This window comes from Aythya ferina (genome assembly GCF_964211825.1).
Source record: "Aythya ferina genome assembly, chromosome: 12".
NCBI lineage: Eukaryota > Metazoa > Chordata > Aves > Anseriformes > Anatidae > Aythya > Aythya ferina.
Window position 1 is genome coordinate 1,924,495 of NC_140308.1, and position 13,954 is coordinate 1,938,448.

The 13,954-nt window shown below is 53.1% G+C and overlaps 1 protein-coding gene across 1 annotated transcript in view; it reads right to left on the reverse strand.

The window, feature by feature from the left end:
* The window catches only part of ZNF469 (zinc finger protein 469), a 232,243-nt gene that overhangs the window by 89,426 nt on the left and 128,863 nt on the right, over positions 1 to 13,954 (reverse strand). Inside the window, exon 7 of the mRNA XM_084533035.1 lies at positions 2,291 to 2,396. The gene's annotated coding sequence lies outside the window, so the exon portion shown is untranslated. The remainder of the gene's footprint in view (positions 1 to 2,290; positions 2,397 to 13,954) is intronic.

Below are 13,954 nucleotides of genomic sequence, written 5' to 3' on the forward strand. Positions count from 1 at the left end.
AGGGTTCGGCTCTCACTAATGATTTTCACCTTCCTTCCTTTTGCTGTCACAAGAAAATCCGCACAATGAGTGCGAATAACTGCAGCTTTTGCGTAAATCCATCCTGGAAAGCATTTGGGAGCATTTTCCCAACGAGATCCTTGTGCTTGTGATGGGACAGGGCCGTGCCTGGCAGCTCCTGTGAGCAGAGGTGTCCCTGCCACCCGTGGGATGCGAGGATCTGCCCGGCCCCGTGCTCTCCAGAGCTCCTGATCTAGACCCACCGAGGAGGAGAAGGCTCCTGAGCTGCTTTGGGATGGAAATCGGATTTAGGGAGTCTGCTCTGCACTCGGCAGATCCATTTTCCACCTCCTGGATGTGGAGTTCACTGGTTTGAATGGGACACTTGCTAAATGAGGCAACTGAGCCAACCTTCTCTGTTACACCTGCACCACAGGAACATCTTTGTAATTACCAAGTGGGCGACCAGACGGGTGGTTTTCCTGATGGGAACAAGCCAGGGCCCCTCTGCACAGCCAAACAGCGCTCAGTGCGGATGACGGGATGCAAAACTGCTGCAGGGCCCTGTCTAAAGGTTTAGTCATGGAGCTGTCACTTTGAAACGCGAGGGAATAAATCACCCTGCCCAAACTGCAAGTCTGCAGCAAAGAGGTACCTGAACTGCAAACGCCAAAAATGAATAAATAAAAATCAGAGCTAGAAATTAGGGCTAAAATCGCCCCCGAGGGTCACAGGGGATGTGCACCTGCCTCTTTCAGCTGCTTGTAGGAGCACCAGCTCCAGCCCTTGGTGCCTGCACAGCCTCTGCTGGGCCCTCCCAGCTTATACCGAGTCAAGAAATCAGCAGGCCACTGGATGCCTCACAAACCCCGATAAAGGCAGCTATGCTATACAGGAACCAAACCCAGCGCCTACAAATTTCCGCTCCCAAAAACATTTTGATGATTAGCTTTGATTAATGGGGCTGCCAGAGGATCATTCATCAGTATTAACGAACAACATCTTTTTCCACATTATTTCCAACTCCCGAGAAGCTGGAAAGTGAAACGTGTTTCTGTTTTACGATTTTCTTTTTACTCTGCTTGCCATTTGCGCACTGGTTTGGTGTTTTTTGTAGTTTCATTTTTCCCTGCAGGAGGGAATTGCCATGAAGTTCTGGGTCTGGAAACAAGGCACAACCTCGATGCTGGAAACCAAAAAGCGCCGGGTCGCACGCGCACAGCCTCGATGGCCGAGATCTCTGCTGCTCGAGGGGTGCCCCAGCTCTGACAGCAGGGCTGGGTGCTGCCTTTCACAGCCTGAGCACTTGGGTTTCTCCCAGAGTCTCAGGAATTTCTCTGAAGGCGCAGTGTAACTGCAGCTCGCCCTGCAAGCAGCATCGCGGCACGGATACACGCGGCGAGGTTCTCATCTCTCAGCACCACCGTGCTTTTATTCATACAAGCCTTACCCTGAAAACCACTTTGAATAACTCCAGGTTTAAGCCATTACAGAGCCATTGGTTGGTAAATCTTTCAGCCTAAGATACTCGAACCCAAGCGGATCAATACAAGAAAAAATCAGAGAGCTACCTGCATAGAGCAGGCTTGCTGCCTTGTGACCTGCAGAGGCTGCAATAGCTTTCTGCCACAAAGACACCCCATTCCCCAGCTCCTGGCTGATGAAGCTACGTATTATAAACCACCATCATTTCATTTTACAGTTCAGTCCTTAATAAAAAGGCAGAGGCTCAACTGTTCAGCCTCAACAAATCATAAGGTGTCCAAGCAACGCAATACAGAATCTGTTTTAGAAAACGAGTTTGCCAGGAAAGTAAAGAAAGTGCGTATTTCACCTTTCCCTTTTAAAAAGGATATTTTGTTTGTGTGATTCATATTAGAATTTTAAATAAGAAAACGCTATGGGAGTACAATCTACATTTCATTTTCATTTAAGTATGCATATTTGGAGAACACAAAGCCATGCATGTGCACACATACTTACAGATACACACGTGTAAAACCTCATATCCTCATATCCTAACTCACAGTGGAACTGAGACTTTCAAACAAGCGTGCCCCACATGAACACGAGGGCATTTCCCATCCCTAGGGAGTGCCTGGCACAGGACCATGTCTGCCCCAGAGGTGCTGGGAGCTGATGCAGAGCAGACAGATGCCCTGGGAAGGGATGGGGCCACCTTCACAAAATCCTGCCTTTGGTCCCAGGCACGGGAGAATCACAGGGAAAATGTTCAGCACTTTGTGGGGTGATTTATCCATGTGGCAGAAATCAGAAGCTGTTTCCTTACCACTGTCTGATGAGGTCCCTGCTCTGGTGCAGCCTAGGACAGATCCGGTGTCACGCCGTGCTGCCCGCCCCGATGCAGCCCTGGCCTGTCATCTGCTGCCGGACACCTGCAGGAGAGAAAGAAACCATTAAGAGATTTTTCCTTTAGCAAACTAAAAAAAAAATAACAAAAATTTAAAAAATGGGGACAGCGCCTACAAAATATTAGAGCAGAAAGCTGATGGAGCGGTGGGGACCCGAGCTGCAGGAGCAGGGGAGGCTGCTCCTCTCCAGCTCCTCTCCGGCACCACCTTCCCTGTGCTGAATTTCTGTGCCCAGGAGGAGAGAGGAGATGACAATAAAGCTTAGGGAAGGGCAAAGTCCCTGCCCCTGCTTTCTGCTCTTCCCCTGTTCCTCTCCAAAGCTAAAACTGTGCAGTGCAGCCACCCACTGAAGCACCTCTTGGGGCAGACGTGCCCTGTCCCCAGCCTCCCCCTGCCACCAGCATGCTGGGCGGTGGGCAAACAGCACCCCATGCCCTTGCCACAGCGGGGTCAGCTTCCCCCAAGCTGCAGAGAGCAAAGCTGCCTTCCCCTGCCAGCTCGGGGTACGTTTCCAGCCCACTGGGCTCGCTTCTTGTCACTACGAATAGGAAAAAATTCTCCAGTCATCCACGAACAGGCTCCAGCAGCCCCTCCAGGTAATTCCTCGTGCTCGAGACAGCCCCGGAGAGCCATCGCTTGCCTCTTAATCCCCTGCAAACATCCCCGGGCACGGCGAGCAGGTTTCCCCATGCCTGCTCCTTCCCCGGAGCCCCAGCTCCCCGTGTCTGCGGTCAGACAAAGGCTGCCTCCAGCCCCGGCTTTCCGCAGAGTTTCCACTCAGGTCAATGGGCCCATGAAGAAGAATGACAGCAGAGTGACATGCCATGGCCATGACAAGACGTGGCTGGGAGGGTTTTCCCCTGTCAGCTATGTTATGCTCAACCCCTGGATGCTGCCCCATCCCAAAAACACCTCGCCAGAGCAGGGGAAGCCCCAGAGGTGTGCTCAGCTGGCGGCTCACCGCTCATTTCCACCTCCACGCTGTTGCTGAACTCATGTTTGTATTTCTGTAGATCGAGATCCCAAGGGTAAGAAAAACGAAGCCAACCCCCTGCTCCTCCAGCAGATACACGAAGACAGGCTCGTGTATGCTCCTGGGGCAATTTTCAGCGCAAACATAGAGCAGCCCTTCCCAAAAAAATAGAGAAAACCTCCTCCTGTCAGGGCACCTCCACCTTTATTTTGGCCTTTGGTGCAGTGTTCTCCACCAAGGTCATGCACGCACCCTCCCAGGGTACACTGACCTGCAAAACCTGCTGGAAATAAACCAAACCCAAGGCACGGAGCACGCTGCAGGAAGGCACAAACCAGAGCGACTGTGAGAGACGGACACAACAATGAGTGGCTCTCCGTGCACGTGCTTTTTTTTTTTTTGGCTAGGAAACACCAGAAAACAAGGCTTTCTGGATCTAAACGGCCTCGCTCTGCTTCAAGTGCTCTCCACTTTTAAAGCCTGCCTGCAGTTGTGTATATATTGCTCTATAAATATTTCATTGGCTCAAGAAAAGGGGAGTCCCCAGTGCAATGCCTTCCTTTCGCCTTCCTCCTTCCTCGTGTCCCATATGATGCTCAGGCACGAGCTGCCTCGGGCTGACCCCAAGCCCTCAAACTGCTGCCAGCTCCCCATGACAGCAGTGACAATGTCCAAAGGGATCACATGTTATAATTTCTAGAGCTGGGATCATCAGGATGCAGGTTTTTTTTTTTTTTCTTTTTTTTCTTTTTTTTTTTTTTTCCCCCGTAAAGAGGCTGGAAACAGAACTGTAAAAGATTTTTTCCCCCCTCTCCTAATCATCAGCTTGTTTGAGTAATGGGCAAAAAGCGTGATATCCAACCACCTCCTACCAAAACCAGCTCCAGCAGCATTCCTGCTGCATAAAAAATGAGGCTCAGAAGGTGCAAGGAAGGAGAAATGGGGCAGCACCCTTCTCGGGCACCTCCAGCTTGCTGCAGGCACATGGACGTGCCAGGTGAAATGCCCCTTTTCCCAGTGCATCCACAAATATTCACAGAGAGAAGAAGAATAATTAGCAAATTAAGGTTTCATGCCATTTGGGGCTGGTCAGGTGGGAGAGGCAGCAACACAGCAAAACCCTGGGCAGCCAGGATGAGAAGCACAACCCTGAGGTTTCTCCTCCGAAAGCCTTTTGGTGACCACCACCCAGGTCCTGCTGGCACTACTGGGTGTCCCCAGCTTTGCAAAGGGACTTCACAGAAAGGTTTTTGCTCTCCCCTTTTCCTCTCTCCCTTGGGGAGCTCGCTCTTCCTCCACGGTAATGTCCCTTGTGCTCCTCCCAGCCTCCCTCCTGGGCTGGATCTGTCCCTTGGAAGGTCCAAGCCAGTGTGAAGGATCCTACCCAGCCCATCTGCAACCAGCCTTGAGACAAAAAAAAAGAAAAAAAGAGCAGGTCCTACGCAAAAGAAGGAAAGGGAAGGAGGAGAGGGAGAGAGAAAGCATGACGCCAGCAGTTTTCGTGGTATTTGGCAGGGCTGGGAGCAGCGATGGCAATAATTTGACCGTAGTCTCCTGAAAAGTGCTTGTCACAGATTTTCCAAAGGCTGGAAAATACAGAGATATATATTTGTAAGTAACCACCAGCCCCAGTCAGCTCATCTTGACCAGCTACTCCACAATGACATTATTCCACAATGGCATAATCCTTAGAGAAAAACCACAGCATTCTTGGAGCCCAAACAGAAACTCGACACATGCAATACCTAATGCCAGAGTGTGCTTTATGCCCCGCTTTCCTATGAGTCATTTTCCATCCCACTGTCTGTCGAAAATGCTTTTTGTTTATTTGTTAAAGATCCTCTCAGTGGCTTTATTGATGACAGAAGAAGGGAGAGAGCGGGGCAGAGATGGGGCATCCTTGGGACCTGCCACTGAACCTGGCCAAAACGAAGCCAGCCACTCGGGATGGCCGCCGCAGCCAGATGCTGAAGGGACAGGGCTAGAAGGGGCAAGGTCTGTGTTTTTAAAACAAAGTTTTAAAAAGAAACCGTCCCAAAAAAAAGTGAATCCACTGCTCCATAATCCAAAGCAAAGGCTCGGCTCAGCCCTCACCTGCGTTAGCATTCATGGGAGGCAGCTCAGCATCGATCCCCGGGGCGCACAGCAGAAGGAAGGTAAACCACCCCCCATCTGTTTAATAAATACACTGAGTTGTGCTGTTTGATCAATCTGCACAGCCTCTGCAGCTCAGGCATTGTTTTCCAATTTGTTTTCCAATTTAATCTTGGCAAGACCCGTTGAAATGCTAGGAAGAGAGCAGCATCTTGTGTGGATGCTGCAGAAGCTGAGGGATGCAGGATGGAGCCAGGGCTGCTGTGAGCCTCCACCAAGCCAGGCAAAGGCAGAGTGGGTGTCACTGTGCCTACAGATCCCATCTCCACTAGAAATTTGACCACCTAAACCCCTCCACGTTGAGGTAGGGCACTTGGGTCTGCTGCCCCGGTCTGTCTTGGTGGTAAGGTTGCTTGATAAGCACGAGGCTGACCTTTCCTTCCCCTCCACCAGAGCTCCGAGGCTGTTTATAGACATCATGCTGGATTTTTGTGCTGGGTTTCAGGACTTTCTAAAGGGAAACAAGCAGAAGGACGTGTAGGCAGGGGGCTTTCTGACAGAGTCCAGCTGTGGCTAGCCAGGGGCTATGGGCAGGCAGACATCCGAGCTTGCTCCATCGCGCTCAAGCTACGCAAGACTGGCAGTCAGCAGCCCGCGGGTGGCGGGGCAGCCCGAATACCAGGGAGCAGCAAACAACGTGACCGCAGCCCGCCTGTGCTCAGAAAACACCCAAACAACGGCTGCACGGTCTGCAGGAGGCGAGATGAAGCGAGGGTTGTGATCCGTGCCATGAACCAAAGGGCCCCGGCAGACGCGCGTGCCACCGCCGTGAAGGGGCGCTTTGTGTGGGGCTCTCCCCAGATGGTGGGACTCGCTTTTCCCCTTAAAACTAATAATCACCCATCCGAAATGACAACATCAGGAAGGCCCCGGCTTCCAATAGGGGTTCTGTCTTCCCCAGCTTCAGCCCAAGACAAAGAATAAACTTAAATATCTCTATTTATACACGGGCATCGGGAATGCACGGCGCAGCGAGACAGCCGAGGCGGCTCCCCTGCCCTACCTGCAGTGCTGACAGCAGATCCCCAGTGCAAATGCTCCGTGTTTGCCTTACAGTCATTCCTAAACAACACGAGCAAAGGTCAAAACGGAGTTCCCGGAGCAGGGCACATTTGCTGTCCAGATGGTGACAAAATCTGAAGGCCTTTTCTGTGAGCGGAATGGGCAAAGAGACGCTCTGCAGCCCCAGTGTCGCTCTGACCCTGATGCTGTGCAGAACACAGCTGCTCTTTCCCTTGGGTTTACGCACCAGAAACGTGGTTTCCTTATCCATACAGTGCTTGGGCTCACATCACGCCAAGCCCAGCGATGGTCAGGGTCCAGCCCCTATGGTTGGAGTGCCGTGACCGAGTCCTGGTGCGAAGCTGGGGTCGGGAGCCCTGCCCGCAGCACAAGGGGGCTCCTTTCCAGTGCTTGGCACAAACCCTGCACGGCCGAGAGCAGTCCCACAAAACAGTGGGGGAAGAAGGGAAAACAGATCCAAAGCTGAGATCTACATCAGTTTACCGATGGTTTTCAGGACACTGGGATTAGCTTGATGGTTTCTAACACGCACAAATTAATTCGTTGTCTTCTTGTCTTTGAGCAGAAGGAGGCGAGGTGCTTTGGAGCAGGTTATCTTCAGCAGCAATAGCTGCACACCCTTTAGCAAGATGCTTCAGCTGGGGATTCCTGGTGTAGCAGGGCTGCACAAAGATAATAGGGCTGGTGACGAGGATCAGGGACCAGGGGAACGGTACTGCCCTGGCTTTTGCCATTTAGCACTGGAAATCCAGCTGTGCCCAAGCCATACCTGGCACTACAGGGCACTCAGCCAGCTTGGGGACTGTGCCCCAGGTCCCACATTGGGCAGACACACGTCACTGCTTCATCCAGACCTCAGCACAGAGCTCGACACCCCCGCAGAAAGCACAGTGCGAAATCTCAAAGGAAAAAGAAAAAGAAAACCAAAAAACCAACAGAGCCATGGCCCCAAGTCAAAGTGCTCGGTCCTATGTCCTGGAAGCGTTGCAGCAGACCGAGCACTGCAACCAGCCCCAGTTGTTTCTGTTTTGTTTTCTTGGCCTAATTTCTTTCAGGCTGTCAATAGCTGCATGTCCTCTGCAGAGCCAAGTATAAATCTAGTCAAGTCCTGACTTATCCGAGAGCAAAGAAATGTCCTTAGGATTTTTCTAGCCAGGAATGCGTGTGTTTACGTTGGCCCGAAAAGTGCAATCAATAGCCCTGGAACAACGGTGCTGTCCACCTGCCACCTCCTTTTTCTCTGTCCCATGGTGATCAAGCTTCCTACAACCAATTTTAACGAGTCCGTGCTACCAGGTGAGAACAAATGGCTCCGATGGCAGGAGAGCTGATGCTCTTCGAGCAGCGATTTTTATATCTCACTCCAAAAGCTGAAGCTAATGCAATGTGAAAACTATTACTCAATCACAGAGGAAAGCTAATTCTCCGGGACAGTCTGAAACATGCAAATATAACAATGATCTTTGCCATTTGCAACACAATGGAAAATTGCTAATAAAAGTTCCTATTGTGTCGGGGCTGTAATACTAACCGCATGGTATTTCTCTTTCCCTCCTCCCTCCCTTCCCCTTTTCAGCCAGGCAGCTAAAAATGGCTTAAAACTTCCCAGCTCGAATGCTCTCGAGGTCAAACAGTGAGGCTGAAGGATGAGAAGGAGAAGACCGGGGACCGGCTGCTGCACTGTGTGCTGCTTGCCCTGGGCTCTCGGTGGCTCTGCCCGCAGTGCTGCCTTGAGGATGGACTCACCCCAAGTGCAGGGGGCTGGAGCATCCCCCTCTAACCCCCGTTAATGTCACTGCGTGCTCCCAGCACCATGCTGTGGGGTCAGGGCTGTGAAGTCCAGCTGGCCTCCCCCGTCCCCAACATCTCCAAAATGCACCTTCCTGCCCACGCCACCGCTGAGCTTGCGCACCTGGCCCCCATATAACATAATAGGGGCCCTTTCCCCATCCTCACGGCCAGGGAAAGCTGTGTGCACGTCCATATGCTGCACTGACCCCTGCCTACACCCTTGTCCCAGCCCCGGGGAAGGAAGCACAGACAGGGATTTCAATCCGAGCCAGCACTTTCACAGCTGGATGCCTACAGCCGGGCTCCTTGCTCCATCTTTTGGCACGGAGACGGACCCGATTGCTTTACCACCCACTCCAGCACCTGCAGCTCCATCAGCTCCCTCCTTACGCGGGGTCAGAGCTTGCAGGGATGCCAAAGGAGGGGCTGAAACCCCGACCCCGAGCTCCCTGCTTCTGAGCTTCCCCGCGGGCCCTTCCGACTCTGACTCACTTCCTTCCTCCCCAGGTTTTTCGGCTCATTCAAGGAGGCTGCAGCAGCAGGACGGGGGTCAAACGGGTGAACAGAGGCAAGCACAGCTCACGCCTCTGCCCTGCTTCCTCGCGGGGTGTTTGCCTCTTCCACTTCACACATTTCCCCGCAGCACCCCCTAATCCTGCCAACCTCCGTGCCCCAGAGCATCGGCACCTCCATCCTGCCCCAAATTCTCCCCACGAGGGAAGTTTGGGATCAAACACAGGCAGGGAGCAGAGCCCCAGATCTCGACAAGCTGCAGGAAATTTACCCGTTACAGGGCAAGCGGGGGCAATTAAAAGATTTCAGCTGAAACCGGTGGCTTCAGCGCTTCGCCGAGGCAGCCAAAGGGCTTAATTTCTGCGTGTTCGTTAATAATCGCATTATTTACCGGACCCATGTGCTCCCCATTACCTTCCATATTCCGATATTGAAGGGACATCTGAGGCTGGTTAGCCTGTTTGTAACGGGTCCATCTTCAGCTTTTTGGTATTTCCTGGCTGGCACGGGACCAAATCAACACACCACTCTTTCCATTTAAAAAGAGTCCCTCCGAGGAACCGCGTCAAGCAATTACCTCCTTCAGCAATTCCTAGCACACGAGCCACCCCGGGACTTTAATATAGATTTTTAGGGAAAAAAAAATAAAAATCAAACAACTAAACTCAAAACCGAAAAACAACAATAGAAATTAAAACTCCTTGACCCATGCCGCTGTCCACTGGTGAGCTCATGCATGAAAAACAGTTTGGGAACTGGGAACACTTCACACGAGGAGGTATTCCAGGGTTTAGCTCTGTCTGGAAGGGGGTATTGATTTTTAAGAGGATCTGAGAGCTGCCTGCAGATGTCAGCTGTACGTCTGCAAGCGCAGGACGCGCTCCCAGCACCTGAATCTCTTCTGCTGGTTTCCCCCTTTAGCTTGCAGCTGTTGGGGGCTCAGGTGGAAGAAGCCACGTGAGGCAGCAGCATCCCTTCCTGGATGCTGAAGGCGTCTGCTCCAGCTGATTTAAGGGGCAGAGGTCGAAACCAAACCCCTTTTGCAGCTCTCTGTCCCGTGCCTCGGGAACATTACTGCTCCTCGAGGCGTAGTTTTGCTTTCCCTGCTGCCATTCCTACATTTTGTGGTGCTGGTGTTTAGCAAAGCCCTGCTTACGGTACGTTTCTTCTGCCCTGGGAATCTCAGCCTGGCTTCCACATCTGGTCTTCAAGGAGATGAAGCCTGGGAAAGGGCTTCCAAGTTCAGGCAGAGCGAGTGACTCACCCGTGGCTTCAGCACGAGCTGGTGACCCATCCTCAGCCCCAGACAGGCTTCCCCCAGCCAGCACGAGCCCTGGGCAGCAAATGTGCTCCGGCCCCAGCTGCACCACCCCTGAAGCTGGTCCCACAGCCCAGTCCACCAAGCGCCCTTCCATCACACCAGGAGGAAAAAACACCTCGAACACCACACAGATGACTTCTGCAAACCACACCTGGGGACCAACAGGCTGATTTCTGCCCCGAACTCACGCCCACGCACCCGTGTGAAGAAGAGAAACGTTTCTGGGCAGTTCGTGTGCCACAACCACAGCCCGAACTAGTAGCGTGTAGTGAGTCAGATCAAATCCTTCTCTAGGGCAGCCAACGACGGTCACAGCTGGGATCCAGCAGCTGACATGCGGGGTCTGAAGCTCTGTGAGAAGGCCTGCTGTCCTGCAGCATTGATGGATCAACCCACACGGGTTGGTTTTTGCAGGAAAGGGCACACCAGGGGGCTGGCAGAGCCTGCGAGGAAGGCTCAGATGCCTTTACCAAGCCGGGCAGAAGGGAGCTGCACCCCCAGGCGGGTGCGATGCGCATTTGGAGAGACGCTCCTGGAGGCTGCACCTTCTTCCACCCCACCACGTTCTCCCAAGCTAAAAGCCACGAAAACCCTGATAACTTTGCCTCTGTCCTTCCGAGGAGCCAGCCTCCTCCTCAGGACCTTACCCACGGTGCAGGCTGTGATTACCAGCAAGGATCCAGCACGGCACGAGCCCCTTGGTTGCGGGCAGGGGGACCACCACCAGCTGCTGCAGCTCGTGATCACCTTGAATGCTGCCAGATCCCGCCGGCACGGCTCGATAGGCAGATCTGCTGGCGTTTCTAACCTCTCCAAGGTTCACGGGTGGCCCAGAACATGACAAAATATTGAGTTGTTAGCAAAGCAAAGAGATTTGGGCTGCGGTTCCTGGGTAGGACTGCCAGATGTGTCACTTTTACTCAGAGCTGCGCGGGGTGGAATTGGCAGATCATCGCCGCTGGGGAAAAAGCTGGAGGGGAAGGAAAGGAAGTCAAACAATTTCCCAAGTCACCTGTTTTCTTTATGCCAGTGCTGCCAGCTTCAGACTGAAAAGTGCAGCCTGCAGATTTATCTTGCATTAACCAGGATCCCCCTTCCACTCCGTTCTTTCACCCGCTCCCTCTGCATCCCTTGACTTGAGCCACTCGCAGGCATTTCACACCTAATTATTTATTATCCTTAATGAACTCTCTCATGCGTCCAAGCCCTTCTCCTCCTCTGTAGCTGGTTTTAATTGGGCAGCTCCGTCCTCGGCGGCGAGGAGTTGTGCAATCTCCTGCACACATCTGCCACCAGCCCTGCTCCATCTCTCCTGCTATTTGCTTTAATCCCCAAAAATGAGCGCTGGGGCCTTTCTCCAGCCCGGCTGTTCAGGGAGAAGTGTCAGCCACTGCAGAGGGAGAGAGACCTCTCCAAGATAAAAGTTCCAGGCCGAGGCTTAATCAACACGACGGCCTCATTAACAGCACGGCCCAGATAACGCAATCCTTGCAGCGCTGGCATTCCTCCGTGCTGAGCAGGCACATCATAAATCAGGGGGAGATTGGGTGGGAAAGAAAAGCCCTGCGCTGTTCCCACGTGCCCCGATGGCACAGCTTACTGCCCCAAAGGCCCCAAATTTCTGCTGGGGTGGAGCACGTCCTGCAGGCACCCCCGAGGGCCAAGGCACCGGCCCAGCTCCCACTCGTGGAGGCAGCAGCATCGCCTGGAGCTCTGTAGCAGAGATGCTACAACCAATTTGCCCTGAGTAAAATCAGCCCCCGAAATCCCCACGGCATCAGATGTCCGCTTTGGAAAGCTGTGCTTAGAGCCTCAAACCCGATACAGGGTAAGGGGGATTTGGGCTTGTTTTCCTCGCCTTCTAGGGGCTCTTTCAGCCTGTCTGCAAATGTAACCTGAGCTCCTGCCTGGCCATCGGAGGCAGATAAATAAACGAGGCTGTGCCGCCCACAGCCTGCCCCAAAACCACGGTGTCCTCGCCCCAAAGAAGCCGTGCTGCAGAGCAGGCTCCCAGGAGCACAAAGTCCAGGCCCTCGAAACGCTCTGCAAGCAGGAGGAACAACAGGGGATCAGTCCTCGGTCCTTCAGAGAGGAGCTCTGCCCAGCAGCTGCCTATGCCACAGGGGAAAAAACTATTCCACAATGTCTGTTTATTTTCCATCCCTCCTTTCGAGGTAGCCTGTGATGTGTGCTCGCCTTGTGTGCGCTCTCAGCCCTGGTACAGAGCCACGTTGGCCTCTCTGGATGGGCTAAAGCATCATTAAGTAAACCCTGGTCTATAAGAGGAAGATTTCAGGGATGTTCTGGAGAATTCTCCTCACCCCACAAATGCTCACAGCCTCCTGATGCTGCCAGGGTCCACTGGGGGCTGAGAGATGAAGAAGAAGGCAGGGAGTTGTCTTCTCCTCGTAGCCCCCATCTGGAGGTGGCACCAGGGGGCTTCATCTCAGGAGCGTCCCAGCAGAGGCTCAGGGAGAGGCTCAGGGCAGAGGGATGGAAGGAAAGGCCAAAAGCAATCCACCAGCACAGCCAGTTTTCATTAAGACTGACTTCAGATTTGGCTTTCGTTCCCTCCTCATGTGCAGGCTGCTTTACATAAAAGGACGTTTTTCACCCCAGCAAACAGCATGGTTTAGATTTACATCGAGGCTTTGGGTTTGGGTCTGCTCTGCCTGCTGTGGGAGCTTACGGGTAACAAATTTTCCCCTGGGAGCTCTGGAGATGATGGAGACCTTTCCCAAAAAAGCCTCCTGCATGCTTCTCGGCGTCTCACCTTGCACTTGGCAGCTGGGGGAAGGCGGCTGCATCTACCTGACACCAGGCAAAAATCCCTGCGGTTTGGATGCAGGGCAACAGGCAAGAATTTTGAAAGAGGAGGACACAAAGAGTCCCACAGACAAAAACCACTAACATCCAAACAGCCTCGCGTCGAATGCCTCGCTGCTGCTCTCATGTTCCCCCAGCACAAGGCTCTGTTGAGTCTCCGGAGCTGTCGGGAGGCAGGCGGTGGCTCAGGCAGCCCAGCCAACACTGCTGCCTCGGCAGACCTCTTCGTTCACAGCCCTGTAATCAGAGACAGGCCTGAGCAAAGCCCCGGATCCGAGGACTTCTAAACCTGCTGGGGGCAGGAAGAATCTAAACCCAAGCCCCCAGGTTTGTGAGACACCTTGAATTTCTCGTGGGGCTCATGAACACAGTGGATATGGATTTTTAAGGTGCTTGCAGTCTGAACCAAAATGACATTTCAAGGCCCAGACCCATCTCCTCGGTTCATTTTGCAGCTCCTCTTTCACTTGAGAAGCAGTCGTCTCTCTCCTGCCTCGACAGTACTGATTTTTTCCATTTATCCCAGAATAACAGCGCTTCTTCTTCAAGTGTTACCCTACGGGGTACCTTGCAGAGAACATCTTGGCAGCCTGTAAAACCAAACTCTTCCCCGCAGCTCCAGCTGTGTGGTTTGCAGCCTCTGCCTGCGAGCAGGCAGACAGCGACCGAGGCAGATCTTCTGGAAACCCAGGCCTGACTGTCAGTGAGCTTCACCTCCATTTCCTCCGGGACTCTGGGACCTTCGTCATTCCAAAGCCCTTTTAAAATGTCATCACTTCAGGAGAGGCAGCCGGCGCTCCAGCCAAGGCGGGCCTGCTGGGTGATGGAGTGATGAGACGAAAGCTTTGAACTTTTAAACAGCCTGGAAAGCCAGGAGAAGCCAGAGCAGGAGCTTACATCACCCTATCTCGGAGACGAGCATGCACGGATTCTCCCCAGGCTCGTGTGTCGCAGCCACTGTCGGTCGGTGACGGGAAGCCA